This window comes from Eptatretus burgeri, chromosome 16 (genome assembly GCF_056783735.1).
Source record: "Eptatretus burgeri isolate ZD-2024b chromosome 16, Ebu_testis_v1, whole genome shotgun sequence".
Lineage (NCBI taxonomy): Eukaryota > Metazoa > Chordata > Myxini > Myxiniformes > Myxinidae > Eptatretus > Eptatretus burgeri.
The window spans coordinates 39,877,838-39,895,395 of record NC_140976.1 but is presented as its reverse complement, the minus strand read 5'-3'; the positions used below and the strand labels follow the sequence as shown (position 1 = coordinate 39,895,395).

Below are 17,558 nucleotides of genomic sequence, written 5' to 3'. Positions count from 1 at the left end.
TCTCGGTAAGTATATGTGTAGTTAGGCCCAAACCCGTTGTCTAGAGGGAATAAATGTCATTCATGCTGGCTGCGACTCTTCAGGATAGCCGTTTTTCTTTTACTATCTTTATTTTGGACCAACCGCCATTATTACCACCACCAACCACGTCTCAACAGTCGTCACAACATCAACCACCCACCACAACGCCGCTTCACCACAACAGCCACGACCTTTACCGTCACACCTCGCAACCGTCGCATCGCCACCGTTCTTGCGCCGCTTGTGGGTACCGGTATTGGACTCGTGCAGGGCGCGCGCCGAACAGCGTGTACAAAACCACGGACTTTCCGCTCCAAAAACGGATCAAAAACGACTCACGCCCACTTTTGTTCCGTCCAATCGGTGAGCAAGGGGCGATTTGGCCCCGCCTCCAGGGCGTTGGAGGGCGGTCGCTATATGCAAATTCATGGATCAAAATGCATTCACGCCCACTTTTTCTCGGGCCAATGGGGAGCGAGGTGAAAGGTCGAAGGCAGGGGGTCAAAGGCGAAGCCACGGGGCTTATATAAGCGGCTGCGTTCGTCAGAAAAGAATCGTCGTGTGCGTTGGAGTTGAGTGCAGTTGGGAAGTTCGCAGGAGGAAGAGTTCGGAGTTGGAGTCGGGGCGAAGAGGACGGAGCTGTGGAGAGGCGGCGGCGGCGAAGGCAGACGAGGGGGTGCTCGCGTCGGTGCCGGGAGCTGCACACCAGGGAGGCCGACGGCGCGACCTGGTCGAGGTGGAGACGCTCGTCGCGGGACCCGAGACAGAGTAAAAATCCTCCTTTCCCCGAGCATCAGCAACCCCCTCCTGTTTCCCCCCGCGCTGAGATAGTGCGACCAAGGGGGCCCCCTTCCCACCCCCTACCAGACACTGTCCGCGAGGCCCGCGGAGTTGAGGCACCACCGCCGCTCCGCGTCTCATCACCAGACGGGTAGGCCCGACACGGTCTCGGCCCCAGGCCCGCCTACCCCCTCATCCTGGAGGGTGGTTCTCTTTTCTTTTGCTTTGGGAATGTGTGTTGTCGTCGCCGTCTGTGAAGTAAAATTGTATAAGTGTTGCCGTGTGCTCGCGTAGTCGGTATTATATCTGCATTGTCGCATTTGCTTTTTGTCTTCTTTTCTCTGTGCTTTTGGTGGAATTGTATATGTGTGCTTTCCGTTCATCGCGAATAAATGTGCTTTATGTTGAACTGTTTCCCGCTTCGCTTCGTCATTTCTCTCATTGAATCCTCATCTTGCTTCACGTAAAGGGTTGGTAGTGGGCTGAATACGCCCGATAATTAATCGAACCGTCGAGGCCGACGATAACACCGCTCGGTTATCCCGATAGTACGGAACGGGTCGCTTAAGTGGCCCGTGTCCGAAGTCGACCTGCGGCGAGGTGCGATCGCCCGGTCTACCCTCCGTGTGGGTACTTAGGTAGGTCGAATTTGGCGAGCAACCCTATCCCACGCGGGGGCCGATTGGCTCGATCGCGGTGAGACCGAAAGGTCCACCCGTGACTGGTTCCCGGCGTTAGTCCGAGAGGGTCACGACTGGATTGTCCGTCCGGTGGGCGACGTGCCGCGATTCGAGTTACGTGGCCGTCAGCACGCCGGCGGGCGCGAATCCGTAACAATATATAATGAGGAATTATTTCTTTATACCTCGTTGTGATCTAGAATTCTTCAGTTGTTGTGGAATCTTATTTAACTTGTGAGGGTTTAACATTTAGCTGACTCAGTGTAAATCTCGTTACAAAAGTGAAAGACACGCAGAGCAAAATGACTGAACCACAACAAGAGCACTCTTTCAGGTTTAATTTTATTCTCTACTTGTGAGTTCAAAAATTCAGATGTTGGCATCCACCAGTTTATTCTCAAGTCTCTCTCTCACAATGAACTTGAGCCCCCATTTGTTGTGGAACTTTATTTGGTTCTATTTTTTTTTTGGTATACCTTGGTCGAGGCTCGTATGCGAGCTAACACACAACTCACAGCAAGGAGGCATGAGACAAGAGGGGCGGGAGTGGAAGGGACAAAACAGTGGGGAACAGACACATTAGGTGAACTGTGGAAGGGAGAGGGATGGGGATGGGACGGGGAACATGGCGAAGAGAAGATGGACATTACAGGGACTATTTTATTTATTCTTACTTAAACATTAACCGTTTAACCGACCCGATTGATGTAATGTACTTTCACGTTGTGGAAAGTGAATTAGAGTTTTATTATACTTGGTCAGTACCAAGGAGCACAAGCCACCGAGATGCTATACATCACACGTGCTTGCACTAAAAGAAGATTACAATTTCTGGTATTTATATGCTTTTCATGGGAGAGTGGTGGGGGCTGTTAAGCCTTAAACAAAGAACTCCAAAATGCAATACATGTCTTCCAGGTGAAAAGCAACTTTGTAATCATAACAACCTTGGTGTTATCAGAAAGGTCACTTTGTTCCAGATCAAGACAATCAACACTTTGGGCAAAAGACTCTTGGCCAAAGGGAAGGAACACTGACAGCCAATTTGACTAATAGCATAAAAATTAAATTTATCAAACACCAGCACAATTACAATTTAGAGTACATTAATATAATTATTTCTTCCACAATTCCCCCATTTTTTCCTTATAAGGAAAATTTTGATTAATTATGTTACACATGATCACCATATCCCATTCCTGAAGGAGAAAAATACATTACACAAGTTCAATCAACAATGGCAGCGAGTGCTCGTTCTCATAACAACCATTTCAATAGTGTCCCAGGCAAGTGTGTGCGTTTCCATTTAAATAGCGCACTCAACGGGAAACACAGTTGAAGCACTCTGTTGAGCTGAAGAGAAGGTAGATCTTGGCAAGCAAGGGCTTGGGCTCGATGCTGGGTTGAAGGTGATGAAAAGGATCAGAGAGGTGACCCAGAGTCCCAGCAGAGTTTGGGCCCTTGTAGCAGCTGTTTTTGCAACAGGTTTGATTCACCAAGCCATCTGTGCACGTTGGATGCAGTCACGACGGCTGCACGAGCCCCACCCACACCATTGAACACATGTTGCAGAGGACTCGACGTGTGGACCTTCAGGGCCTTCGTTGAGCATTGAAGCAACCACGCAAGTTCACGATGTATTTGCAGAGCAACAATCCGTGAGTGTGGTTGAGGACATTCTTCCAGGCAGGCACCACACAACGGTGACGTTAAGACTTTGCTCAACCTTCTCCTCAGTGGGTTTTTTATTTTCTTTTTTTTCACATTGCTCATCTTATCTCCTCAGGAAGGGGGTAGTTTCATGATCACGTGTTGAATGCCCAATCACCCAAATCTGGGTTCTCCCCATCGTCCAATCTTTCAGTGGAAGTTTTTCAAAGCTTCACTAGACGAAATCGTACATTGCATGGTTCAACTGCTCACAACACTCCAAAACAAACAAAATCAAGGTTAACATCGATTAAACATGCCATCATGTAAATGTCATGGGCTCATGTATCTCAACAAGACTGACAAAGGTTCTTGCAGAAGCATTCAACTTGCATTATCAATATTTTATCTCTTTCCTTATTATTTCCCTAAATGACAACTAAAATATACAGAAATCTCAGTTTTATGTGTACTCAAAACATTCATCATTTGCTATTTCCATGTAGAAAGGGCAACAGCCTTTATCAGGGTTCCAATTTGCAATCAATTCTTTTCACCAAAAATATTCCATCATCTATACAAAAATATGAAAGTAATAGTCTGTCTGCCAAACTGGAAATTTTACCCTAACCTCAGTCTCTGATAGTTTTTTTCTCTGTGGATTATTGTAGTATAGGGTCTAAGTTAACATCCTAGGGTGGGTGTGAAACTCTCACCCTTGGGCAATTTGAAAAATCCAAGATGGCGGCCAAAATGGCTTCCGCTTATAGAAACGCTACTATAGTGCCCTCAAATTATGCTGGAGAAGCATGTGATACATCAAAATAGGGGTTTCAATAAGTGAGAAACCCAAATTTCTGTACTAGAAACTGGTATGTTTAATTTTTTTCATAAATGTACATAATAATGACCTGAGTACCAGTTTAGTAATGTCGGAGAACAGCATCTTAGTTCGTTTACGACATGAAATGTGGTTTTATGATACAACATGTTAACAAAACTTAAAAGTAATTACTCCTGCAATTGTTATTCAAAACTACTTTCAGAAAAGATTTCAAAATTTACAAATACCATTTTTTGAAAGTTACATACACAAAGTTACAAACAAGAGGCAAGCCGATAATGACAAAGTTGAACCAGCATGTCACACTATTACAATCATTATAATCACATACCTTTGCAAACCATACTAATTAGTAAAGTAACATAATCACAATATCTGTGTTAAAACAATAATTTCAATCATGTCCTGATTATAATCTTTCAACCTGTTGCAATATATGCTCATAAAATATGGTTACTATATGCAGTCATTTGAAATACGGTAACAATTCAATGATTTGAACAATCAGACAGTCGAACAAAATACTGAACACACTCGAACAAATAAACATATGCTTCTCAATATTCATCATCAGTCATTTTCCACCATTGCATCATTTATCCTGGTGTGATGATTCCAGCATTCATCATCTCCTTCGCAATGGCAAAACACTGTGCAAGTCATGCCTGAACTGCAGCAGCTGCATCTGCGTGTGTTGCATGATTTTATTCCCCCTTGCAGGAGCATTGGATAACCTTGAGCAGAGCATCAGGAGCTTGTGCAGTGTTGGGAGGAAGCATGACTGCACTCAGAGATCCATCCTCCCTGTACCACCCATGGGCTGCTGGGTCAAGTGCTGGTGAGTTTGGCTCCAAGGAGTTCCTCCAGACTGCAACCTGGATGTGAGCCCGGGCCACATTCTGACAGAGGGTTTCATCGGTTGGGGATAGAGACTGGAGCTTGGGAGCATTGGAGATGTTCTTGCTCACCTTCTTCATCCACAGTTTGTACCTCGCATCATTTGCTGAATCAGTGTCCTCACCATAGCATGCAAGGACGAAGCGTGTACATTGTTTGATGACATCTTTCAGCTCAACTGTAATGTCACCAAGTAAACTGAGGGAATGCTTTTGGCTGCTTAGAACTCTGAGGGCAACTCCCTTTCCAATTCTGAAGTATGGTGCCACTGTCACATCCTGACAAACCATGCATTGGAAGAAGATCTTCCATAATCTCTTCATTATTGGCTACAGATGCATTGATGTCAATCACTGACGGACCCCTGATTGGTGATACCATCCACACCTGTAAAGTGATCTTCCCAAGATGACGGAAGTGGCACAGCAAGACAAAGATGTTTGTGTCGTCTGCCACCACGAGGCTAACTGTGGTTTGACAACTGCCAGCTGATGTCGAATGATGGTGTCACCCTCTTCCTGGGTGGTCTCCAGATCATCAGAGAACCTTTCCTTCACCTTCTCAATGACACTTGAGCGTGACAATGACCTCACACTACAACTGCTGTAAACATCATATAATTCAACTGAATTCCATAGACTGTCCTTGTTCTCCAGCATGAAGCTGAAGACAGCCTGCAGTCCTGGATCAACCACATCAGTTTCTGATTTTCTTCCTGTTGGTTGGATGTTTCGGAGGGCCATGAACTTGCACATACAGTCCCTGTGATATCTGGCATCTACAGCATGCATATCCAGGGCCCCCTCCAGCCGAAGCCTGACCTGAATGGCCCATTCATTATTATGTACTCTGCATCTTTCAAGCAAAAAGTCTTTGTAGGGCTTTTTATCATGCTCAGAGTATGTGGAGCGGCAGAGGAAGGCAGGTCTCCATCTCCCAGGGTGCTTTGGGTCCTTTTCAAGGTCACAAATCTCCACAATACAGACAATGTTCTCTAAAATTGAATTGAACACAAGACTTTCATAGTTTTCTTGGGGGTTGTTCTGGAACATTCTGTAATTCATATTTTGCCAGATTTGACTTGGAAGTATACCTGGAGACAGTTTTTGTGAAAGAAAATTGTCAAGTTTGGATTTGCTGATAGCTCTCCATGCAATTTGATGTGCAAGTCATCTCCATATTTCTGACTTGCATCGATAATTTACAATATTCTCTCAGGTCCACTGTTTTTCTGCAGAGCCTTTGATTCCTGTTCACAATCTTTTCCATACTTGATTTTGAACACACATTGTTCATTCAGGGTACACGTACACGACAAATTATCTACATCTACTAAGCACCACCAACACCACCACCAGAAGTACCTGTAAATAAACATGATGAATTAAGTTTTGGAAAGCAGATCTGTCATATATATATATATATATATATATATATATATATATATATATATATATATATATATATATATATATATATATATATATATATATATATATATATATATATATATATATAGTCACGAATTCGCGCCCGCCGGTGTGCGATCGGCCGCATAACTCCAATCGCAACCGCGTCGCCCACCGGACGGACAATTCAGTCGTGACCCTCCTGGAACTACCGCCAGGAACCAGTCAAGGGTGGGGGTTTAACCTCACCACAGCCCAGTCCGCATTCTACCCGTGCGAAATAGGGTGAATCGCCAAATGTAGATATACCTAAGTACCCGTGCGGGTAACCTACCGAGGGGCTGCACCGCGCTGCAGGTCGGCCTGGGACACGAACCGCTTAAGCGGTCCGTTCCGTACTACAGTGATAACCGAGCGGTGATATCGCCGACCTTGACGGATCCGATTCTCCTTATCGGGTGTTTAAAACCCAACTATTTATTCCACGATGTAAGATGGCACTTTCAAACGGGGAAAGAGGACACGACGAATGGGGTACATTGCACACAAGGACATTTATTCACTATACAGCACAACACAAGCAAGGGCAGTCATGCAATATACAAGTAACAAATAGAATTCAAAAGCAATACGACCGACTATAATTATTATTTACAAGCACAGTCACTTATACAGTCCAGTCGTTACTTAACAGGACACGGTGCCACAACATGCATACAAAAACAAAAGGAAAGACCTCCCCATAGGCAGGGAGGTAGACGGGGTCCGGGGACCTTTATAACGTAGGCCTTGGCTGACAATGGGCCCACGAGACCGTGCAGGTTACCTGCCCCCCCCCCAAGTGGTCGTCGAGTCGTGACGTCCCGCTCCCCCGACAGCAAGCGTGGACGCGCCTGGTTTCCGGGCCTCCCGCGTGGCCGGCGAACTCTCTCGGGCACTCCTCGTCCGGACGCGCAGGTCCACACCACACAGCCGGCAGAGCTGCACCTTCCGTCCGCGTCCTGGATGCACGGGCCCTCCACCGGACCCCAACCACAGGAACAGCTGAACCACCCCAGGAGCGCTGAACCACAGGAAGCACGAGCACCGGACCACCAAAGGCAGGCAAGTGTACCACGAGCCAGAAGAAGCAGCAGGGCATGGACCACCGGGAGACAGGGGAAGAGTCATGAACCACAGGGAGATCTCTCAGAGAGCCCTGAGCCTCGCGTACGGTCCACCCTTTATAGCACGGGGCTCCGCCCTTCGCTCCACCCAATTTTCGGCTCCACCTCCCTTCGAGGCGTTTCCAGAAGCCTCCCGAAAAGGGGCGTGCCCTCTCGCCCCCTCCCCGTGCGGAGGACAGGGGAAGTCGGTTTTGGCTCAGGTCCAAGGAATTATTCGCCCAAAAAGAGGCCCCCACCTTTTCTCACCTTTGACCCCCGGCTCGGATCGCACTTCCCCCACACCAAGCGCGGGGAAAATAGGTGGGAAAATCAGGCGGGAGAAGCTGCGCGCCATCGGAGATCCTAGTTGCTTCCCTCCTCGCGTTCTCGGACGGTTTCCGACGCAGAAAGGGGGTTGTAGCGTGGTCCGTGGAGGATGGCGTTCGCAAGCGGGTGTAGTGGCGAAGATGGTGGTGGTTGTTGTAATGGTGGTTCAAAATAACGATAGATAAAGAAAAACACTATCTCAAAGGGTCACAGTCCGGTGAACACGAATAAATCCCATTAAACAACGGTGGGGAAATCTTACTGAACACAGACTTACCGGGATAACTGATCTAAGGAACCTATATGGTGTTATGCAAATTTCCAGCCGTAACACTACCCCCTCCCCTTTTTACAGACTCGTCCCGAGTCGTCGAATTTTCGTGTGCCATCATGTGTAAGTTTTCCCCTAGTACGATTTACCTTTGGATCCCTGAGTGCGACATTCAGTGGATTTGTGTCCCCAAAATAAATAACCTACGGGCTGAGTAACTAACTAAACAAATCCACTCATACAGACAACTTAAATAAATTGCCGGCGCTAAGACTCACATGCCGGGGGCGCAAAACACATTTACACTTTACTCCTTAACCTTATAATTGTGCACTACACCATGGCCCAGGATCTATGGACTCTGTGGAAAAAGAAGCAGGGAGCCAGGCTACTCATACGCAGTCCAAGGCCTCCCCCTTTTTAAATGAACGCAGTGAACAAAAGCAATGCACAGGCCGCCAGTGCATTCCTGTGTTGTGACTGCCTACAGGGCAGTCCCTGCAGCTTGCGCAATCATCCTGGCACACATGGTAATGAACAGGGGGGGGGGGGGAATGCAAAACAGAACAGGGGCAGCAGGCATGGCATGGCAAGGCAAGCAGGCAAGGCATGGTAAGGTGAAACAAGGCTGTTGTAGCAAACAGCCAGCAGACGATCCGACCGGCACAGGCCTTGCAGCAACAGCCAGCAGATGAAGTGGCCGACACAGGCCTCGTAGTAAACACAGCCAGCAGATGAAGTTGGCCAGCCTTTTGCCTTGAAATGGAGGTTGGTGGAGGGAGTGCGGTGGTGCTGGCCACTCAGAAGGCGGGCTCGGACCTACCCGACTGTCTCCCTCCCAACCTATCGCCTCTGCCTGTCCCTGTTCATACCCACTCCCTTAATTTGTCAAAAATCCCCAATTTAGCCCATCTTATTTTTTTTGTTTTATTTTATTTTTATTTTTACTTCCCACTATAACTCGTCTCCTAACCCCCTTTATCGTCCTTGTTCGGCTAACCTATCGTCTCCTAGCCTACTCCCAACCCCTACGTTCCCTTCCCGGAGGGGAATGAGGGAGAGCTAGCATCCTGTGTCGAGGCCCAATGAAGCCCCAGAATGGCCTCCACAGATCTCAGCGCTCTAACCCAAGGTGGGTCCAGTGGCCCACAACGAGCGAAGGGATGGATGGTGCGGAGGGGTACACTTCCTATCTACCCTAACCATTAACTTTTAAACGAGCCTGGGGCTTTCACAAAGCGCCTCTCGCTTTAAACTATTGGTTCTCACAACCAAGATTCCCATCGCCTGTGTTGGTGTCCTCTCAGATTTCGGGCCATGCCCCCCCCCAATTTTCTTTCCGTGCCCTCACACGGTCTCACGGCTGGGACGCGTGGCTCCCTTGGCAGGAACTACCCTCTGCCGATTCCCCAACAATGGCACACCCGGGCACCACACTGCCTCTGAGCTTCCAGCTCCCTAAAACTGGGGAGTGCCATCTCTGGCAACTCCCCCTCTATGCCCACGTGGCATGTTGGCGCCCCGGGTCCCTTTCCGAGGGTCGCCCGTGCCCAGTACACTGCCCCCGTGGCATATGGCGCCCCGGGCCCCGCATCATGCGGGTCACCCTTGCCCACTACGCTATCCCGGCCCCCCATGGACCCTTGGCCTACCGCGGCCGACTAGCCCGGTGCCCGGGATACCCACTCAGCGATGCTCACCGTTCGCAGCCACGCTCCCAGCCTGTCAACAGGGCTCCTGCACCCCTCCAAACGGGTTTCGAGCCGACACTCCCACCAACAGCAAAACGACCTCCATTTTGTAAATTTAACTAACCCACGAACTCGCATTATTCTGACCCCAGGGTCCCTTGGGTGGGAATCACTCCTCCCCCCAATCACTCATCGCACCATGCATACCACATTCACTCCACTCACTCAGGCCCGATGGCCTCACTCACTCAACATGATTCCACTTCACTCTTCAACTCTCACACTCCATCGCTGAACTCGGCCATCCTTCTGACGACATTCCCTAACTACCTCGTGCTCTCTTGTCATCCCTTAAACTAGTAGCACATTCCATTTAACACTACGTAGCTAAGCTACGTCCCCACTACACACTCAGTCTGTCACTGTCTACAAAATCCAAAAATCAATTTCCCATCCTAAATCTCCACTAAATCCCTCTACCTAATCCATTCCACAGGCCCCATGAGGACTTACCCCTGCCCCATGAGACCGGTCCAACTAACACTAACCCTTCCCCCTTACTAGTTGTATCCTGTGCCCAGGCAAGAGGGTCTTCCACCCCTGCCCAGGGAATCCTGTTCACCCGAAGCGAGGCTTGCTTTTTTTTATGCGCATTCTCCAGCGCGGCAATTCGCAACCTGCGCTCTTACTCCCGTGACGTCATGGCAGCTGTTCGTGCACCTCGTTCCTCCTTGGACGGTACCATCCTGCAGGGATACCCCTCCTGCCGGATTCCAACCCTACGTGCAGCCATAACGTCACCCTGCGCATCAAAAAAAACAAGCCTCGCGTTTCCCCACGCGAACACACGTGCTCCGCTCGTCCGTAACCTGCGCCGTGCGCTCTGCGAACAAACACACTGTGCAGGCCACGTAGAGCTTCACACACGCCCGCCTGGAGAACCCATCTGGTCCAAATCCGTTGTCCAGCCTACCTTCTGTCCGTCCGCGGGATCGGCTAATCCATCGCGTGCGTTTCCGGACTGGGCTTCACTCCCGCAGGCGCGCACGTTGCGGCCTCGTGTGTTGCGCAGCATGGACCCCGCATGTGCTGCCGTGCAAACCCGGCACGGTCCCCAATGCAGCTACGGCCGCTACTCGGCCTTTGTCCCTCTGTCACCGTCTTCGTCGCCATTCCATCCACGCGCTCAAACTCCCGCGTGTCACGAGACTCACATACCTCACCATTACATTTACACACGGACATGCAGTTGCGTGTTCCCGCATGCCCACAGTCATCTACCTCACATACAACGACCTCACACACGCTGTCTCTCTCACATACCATGCTCCACTCACACGTGGCCTCTTTCACTCGCGGTGCTTCTTCCCCACACGGCGCCTCATCCACACATGGCGTGCTGGGAGGCATGCACTTCGGCACACTCACGAACACACCACTCACGCACGGGGTCTCTTTCACACTCGGGGTTTCTGTCACACGCGGTGTTTCTTCCACACATGCGGTCGCTTTCACACACGCCCTTGCACCCACGCTATGCGTGCGTTGCAGCACGCATTTTGCCACACTTGTGAACACGCATTTTGACACCACACTCATTACCACACACACCGGGACAATCACACTGGGGAATTGTGCCACCACAAGGGCTCCCGGGGCCTCCATACCCCCCAAGCTCATTGTGCACCCGTCTACAGCACTCGCCCCCTCAAACTCGCAAAGCTCGACCGGACCCACCTGGTCGAGATCAGCTTCAAGGTAGCATAGCGTCTCCCTCCGTTCCTGAAGGAGGCTATCCAGCTGCTCGCACCGGGTCGCGAAACAGTCCGCCAGCTCGCCCCATTGTCCTCCACTACCTCAATGTGTGTGTGCTTGTCCTTAACCCCGTCTAATTCACCCTCTATCTCCCGTGTCTCTGCCAACTCAGTCACCTCATGTATATTAGTTTCTTCCTGGATCCTCGTCTGTTTCCTCCTTCGTTCCATTTAATTCATTCTCAATTCGGTCTATCTCCCGTGTCTCTGGCAATACTTCTCTCTCCTCCAGTTTTATTTGTGTCTCCTTTATTAGGGTTGGTCCTAATTGTTCTTTCATCCGACGAGTGGTGTCGATCAAGTCCTGCACTACGAACATTACTCCTTATGGTGATATCACACGTCCCACCTCATTGCGCTGTTCCACTTCCTGACTCGCTTTAAGTTGTTCTTTCTCTCGGAGCTTTTTGAGTTGTTCATTATTGTTCCGGAGTTTTTCGAGTTGTTCGTTATCGTTCCGGAGTTTTTCCATCTCTGTGGACTCAAATTTTGCTCTCTCCTCGAGTTGATTAATTTCAAACTCGTATTCTTTTTGTTTTCTACCCCACAGTCTCTCATGCTCCTCATGGTCCAATCTCAGTTTCCTTCAATTGGTCGAGCTCCTTTTGCTGTTTCGTTCATTGTTCTTTCTCTATCTCCTCTTACTCTAGCCTCTCCTTTTCTTTCAATTGGTCAACCTCAAATTCATGTTTTTTGTTTTCTATCCCACTGTCTTTCTTGTTCCTCATTCTGCAATCTCTATTTCCTTCAATTGACTTTCTTTCTCCTGTCTCATTCCTTGTTCTTTGTGTTTTTTATTCCACTGTCTCTCTTGTTCCTCATTCTGCAATCTGGCCTTCGTTTCCAGCTGGTCGATCTGTACAGTGTGGTTCCTTAACGTTTCATTCTCCGTTCTCGTTCTTTCCTCACTCAACATCTTCAGTTCGTTTTGTAATCCCGTTTCTTTGTTTTGGTGTTTCAGTAACTCAGAAGCTTTTTTTTTCTAATTCCTTTCTCATCTCCGCACACTCCGACCCTGCTTTGGCTTCGAACTGTTTGATTTGCTCAGTGTGGTCCCTCAACGTTTCATTCGCCGTTTCCGTTCTTTCCTCTTTCAACGTCCTCAGCTCGTTTTGTAATTCCCTCTCTTTTCTCTGGTATTCCAGTAACTCAAAAGTTTTTCTCCATTTTTTCCTCTCTCTGTCCCTCCTCACTCGTTTCATCCCTTTTCTTGCTCATCTCCACATACTTCAACCTTGCTTCTTCCCTTTGTTGTTTCTGATATTTCTGTTCTCTTTTTACCTTCTCTTCCTTCAACCTTGCTTTTTCCTTTTGTTGTTCCTGATATTCCTGTTCTCTTTTTACCTTCATTTCTTGGCTTTCTCTGTCCTGATTGCCTGATCTTACCTCTTCTTTTAGCTGTTTTAATTCCAAATAGTGTTCCTTTTGTTTCTTTTCGAGCTCGGTTTTCCATTCTTCCTCCAATTGTTAAGCCCGCCCATGTCCGCCTGCCTTGCCTGCCATGACCACGTGGTTTGAAGCGGTGACTGAAAGCACTCGCCTTGTGTCGCGTCGTTCATTGCACTAAAAATAGCCGCCCGCTCCGTGCTGCGCTGATATGCGATCGCGCCGCTATCGTGCGGCTTCGAGTTCGTTTGTCGGCAAAGTTCGTGCTCAGTGTATGAGGGTGAGCTCCCCCATGGATCAACATCAGCGGCGAGTTTATAAATAGAAGAACCATCCCGGGCCATGGATCCTACATTATAACACATTCCTCCTACCCCCGGCACCCATTCGCCTTGAAAAGCCATCTTATTCCGTGGAATTTAATTTAAAAGCTCGAAATTTAATGGGAATGGGCGGGGGGGGGTTGCTTCACACAACCCCTGGTCTGATTCCCATAAATTTAGTTTGGAGACGGGAGAGTTTGTTTCCCGCTCGCTGACACCACTGTTACGAATTTGTGCCCGCCGGCGTGCGATCGGCTGCGTAACTCCAATCGCAACCGCGTCGCCCACCAGACGGACAATTCAGTCGTGAACTACCGCCAGGAACCAGTCACGGGTGGGGGTTTAACCTCACCACAGCCCAGTCCGTATTCTACACGCGGGAAATAGGGTGAATCGCCGAATGTCGATATACCTAAGTACCCGCGTGGGTAACCTACCGAGGGGCTGCACCGTGCCGCAGGTCGGCCTGGGACATGAACCGCTTAAGCGGTCCATTCCGTACTACAGTGATAACCGAGCGGTGTTATCGCCGACCTCGACGGATCCGATTCTCCTTACCGGGTGTTTAAAACCCAACTAATTATTCCACGATGCCAGATGGCACTTTCAAACGGGGAAGGAGGACACTATGAACGGGGTACATTGCACACAAGGACATTTATTCACTATGCAGCACAACACAAGCAAGGGCAGTCATGCAATATACAAGTAACAAATAGAATGCAAAAGCAATACGACCGACTTTAATTATTATTTACAAGCACAGTCACTTATACAGTCCAGTCGTTACTTAACAGGACACGGCACCACAGCATGCATACAAAAACAAAAGGAAAGACCTCCCCATCGGCAGGGAGGTAGATGGAGTCCAGGGACCTTTATAACGTTGGCCTTGGCTGACCGAATGGGCCCACGAGACCGTGCAGGTTACCTGCCCCCCCTTAGTGGTCGTCGAGTCGTGACGTCCCGCTCCCCCGACAGCTAGCGTGGACGAGCCTGGTTTCCGGGCCTCCCGCGTGGCCGGCGAACTCTCTCTGGCACTCCTCGTCCGGACGCGCAGGTCCACACCACACAGCCGGCAGAGCTGCGCCTTTTGTCCGCGTCCCCGATGCACGAGCCTTCCACCGGACCCCGACCACAGGAACAGCTGAACCACAGGAAGCACGAGCACTGGACCACCAAAGGCAGGCGAGTGCACCATGAGCCGGAAGAAGCAGCAGGGCATGAACCACTGGGAGACAGGGGAAGAGAGTCATGAACCACAGGGAGATCTCTCAGAGCCCCGAGCCTCGCGAACAGTCCGCCCTTTATAGCGTGGGGCTCCACCCTTCGCTCCACCCCATTTTCGGCTCCACCACCCTTCGAGGCATTTCGAGAAGCCTCCCGAAAAGGGGCGTGCCCTCTCGCCCCCTCCCCGCGCGGGGGACGGGGGAAGTTGGTTTTGGCTCAGGTCCAAGGAATTATTCCCCAAAAGAGGCCCCCACCTTTTCTCACCTTTGACCCCCGGCTCGGATTGCACTTCCCCCACACCAAGCGCGGGGGTAAATAGGCGGGAAAATCAGGCAGGAGAAGCCGCGCACCATCGGAGATCCTCCTTGCTTCCCTCCTCGCGTTCGCGGACGGTTTCCGACGCGGAAAGGGGGTTGTAGCGTGGTCCATGGAGGATGACGTTCGCAAGCGGGTGTAGTGGCGAAGATGGTGGTGGTTGTTGTAATGGTGGTTCAAAATAACGAAAGATAAAGAAAAACACTATCTCAAAGGGTCACAGCCCGGTGAACACGAATAAATCCCATTAAACAACGATGGGGAAATCTTACTGAACACAGACTTACCGAGATAACTGATCTAAGGAACCTATATGGTGTTCTGCGAATTTCCACAGCCATAACAATATATATTCAAAATTCTGAAGCACTTACGTCTCTGCTCACATGTCGAAACTTGAAGCCTTTGTTCTTATCTACACATATGCACATGCACCATCACCACCATCATGCAGAAAGACCTGAAAAAATTGTTCTCTGTTACAAAATCAGTTTTGAAAATCATGAAGCAGTTGGATTTCCACAATTCAGATAATTTTCAGCAAAACAGCATCAAAGTGCCCTGACTGATGCAGTGCTTGCTTGACACACATTATGCCTGTAAATAGCAGGAAATCTCTGTGCAACAAATTACAAAGAAGAAACTGGGCTTATGTTGGCCAACTATAATATATGTAGTTGCTGTCATGTTCGTGAAGTCGTATGACATTTTGTGTTGGACACCATGGGCCTCTCCGCGCAAGTATTTTCTTCCTAAAATCGCTAATAACTCAAAAAATAACAAACACCCAGTTTTCTAGGCTAAATTTCTGAATTGAGCATCCTCTAAGACCCCTATTTTGATGTATTACATGTCTCTCTCGCATAATTTGGGGGTACCATAGTAGTATTTCTAAAAGCGGAAGCCATTTTGGCCGCCATGTTGGATTTCTCAAAATGCCCAAGGGTGAGAGTTTCACACCCACCCTAGGATGTTAACTTAGACCCATTACTACAATAATCCACAGAGAAAAAAACTTTATCAGAGACTTTGAGGTCACCTCATTCGGCAGACAGACCATAAGCTACTTCTTTCAAGTACCGAATCCAAAGCAATTCGATTTTGCCCAGTTACCATTTTCACATTCACATCTGCTAAACAAATTTGTAATCTCAAAACAAAAGTTCATATCAATTTTAACCAAGAGAAACATGATGGTTCATTCTCAATGAGTTCTTTTTTATGAACTTAGTCTGAAAGTAACTAACACAGTTACCGCACAAACCTCATTAATTGCTTACTGTTCCCCATGTTTATGCATGTGACAACAAACCCAGTGCATGCAAACATTATCATGAGTATCACTTGTTGGTCCTTTTGACCATAAGATTATCCCCATCACTACCATTACAGGTCAAAAAACAAAACGGTGTGCAAACCCCCCAGGATGGGAGCTCCACTCCGCTCGGCCATCCTGACATCGAGTTGCCGAGCTACAGATCACACCTTGGCTGCAGAGCATCCATTTTGAAACAAGAACTTTGATAACATTGTTACAAAATTTCTCCAAACAGTCTAAACAATACCAAAATGCTAACATTGTTTAATTAACTTTATAAGCCTCCATTTCTTTTCTTTTTTACCAATGAAATATCTCGGAAAATAATGTTTAACCAATCTCTATCATCACTTCACAATTTCCATCAACGTTTAAATCTCTGACATTGTCCATCTCTTCACTTCACTCACCTCAAAACAGCAACATGCTGCAATATCCAACTCACTGACCCAAACCATCTAATCACATCCTCTGACCTCAATATGAATTCATTTCCTTTATCAAAGCAAATAAATACAGTTTAAACCTCCGTTTTTTTGTGTTTTTTTTAAACAGGTGTATAAAAATTGTCAAATCATTTGTCAATAAACAAAATTCTAATCAAATTATATATTTCATGAATGAATCCGCCAAATCAATAATATAGCAGCGGTGCCTCCAGAGAAGTTTTGCTTTCTGCCATTCGTGCAGACAGCTGACCTTGGCAGACAAGCTTGCAGATCAAAAGACTTTATTTTATTTTTTTTCCCCAGTGTGGAGCTTGTTACATTTCTTTGTCCTGTATTTTAACCCAATTTTTTTTTCACTACCTGATGCACTTCGTTAAACAGAACAATCATTATAAAAGGTAACATGAATTCATTCATCTATAAACTTTAACATTCTCAGACTAATAAAACCAGTACGCCAAGTTCAACGTCCATCCGAGGACATCATCTATTATCTGTGAATCGCCCCACGTGCCAAACACCAATAGGGAGTTTGGGAGATGGTTGTGACTTAACTTCAGATTTATCTGAAAATCATTTGTGGTATAAATCCTCATTCATCACAAGGTACCAAAATCATACACAACTACTTTTACAAATCATTTTTTTAATCATTCCAAATCAACCACATTTCTATATCATTTTAAGCACGAATCAAATCGAATTTTGAAAATATTTCTCACGTCGTCGGGCATGGCATGTGCAATTCGACACCGCAGCCCCCACCCTCCTGAATCTGCATATGAATCGAATTCCACAGCTAAAGCTGACTCAAACACAGACTCAGTGGAGAGAACATGCCACCCCAAACAGACCCAGTGGAGGGGGCCGGCCCACAGTGCAGCTCGCGACCCTCGCGCCACAAACACCAAGCCAAAAATGTATACAAAGTTATCAAACAGTGAGAAAACCATTTCAAGGAGATTCGTGACCTTGGCGTTATCAGCACCAAACCACGAACAGCCAGGC

At 48.0% G+C, this 17,558-nt stretch overlaps 2 long non-coding RNA genes across 3 annotated transcripts in view; both read right to left on the bottom strand.

The window, feature by feature from the left end:
* Positions 1 to 3,208: 3,208 nt before the first annotated feature.
* Positions 3,209 to 17,558, bottom strand: part of LOC147010902 (uncharacterized) — a 15,928-nt gene continuing 1,578 nt past the window's right edge. The window contains exons 2-3 of one of the 2 annotated variants that reach the window (XR_015052608.1): positions 15,158 to 15,243; positions 3,209 to 3,408 (exon numbers count right to left, since the gene is read on the bottom strand). This is a non-coding gene — a long non-coding RNA (uncharacterized LOC147010902). Of the gene's footprint in view, positions 3,409 to 15,157 lie in introns of both variants that reach the window. The other variant, XR_015052607.1, reaches the window with a different exon arrangement.
* LOC147010903 (uncharacterized) lies at positions 10,796 to 15,151 on the bottom strand. Its single transcript, XR_015052609.1, has 2 exons — positions 14,733 to 15,151; positions 10,796 to 14,469 (listed from the first exon to the last, which is right to left on the bottom strand). It is a non-coding gene; the product is annotated as an uncharacterized LOC147010903 (long non-coding RNA).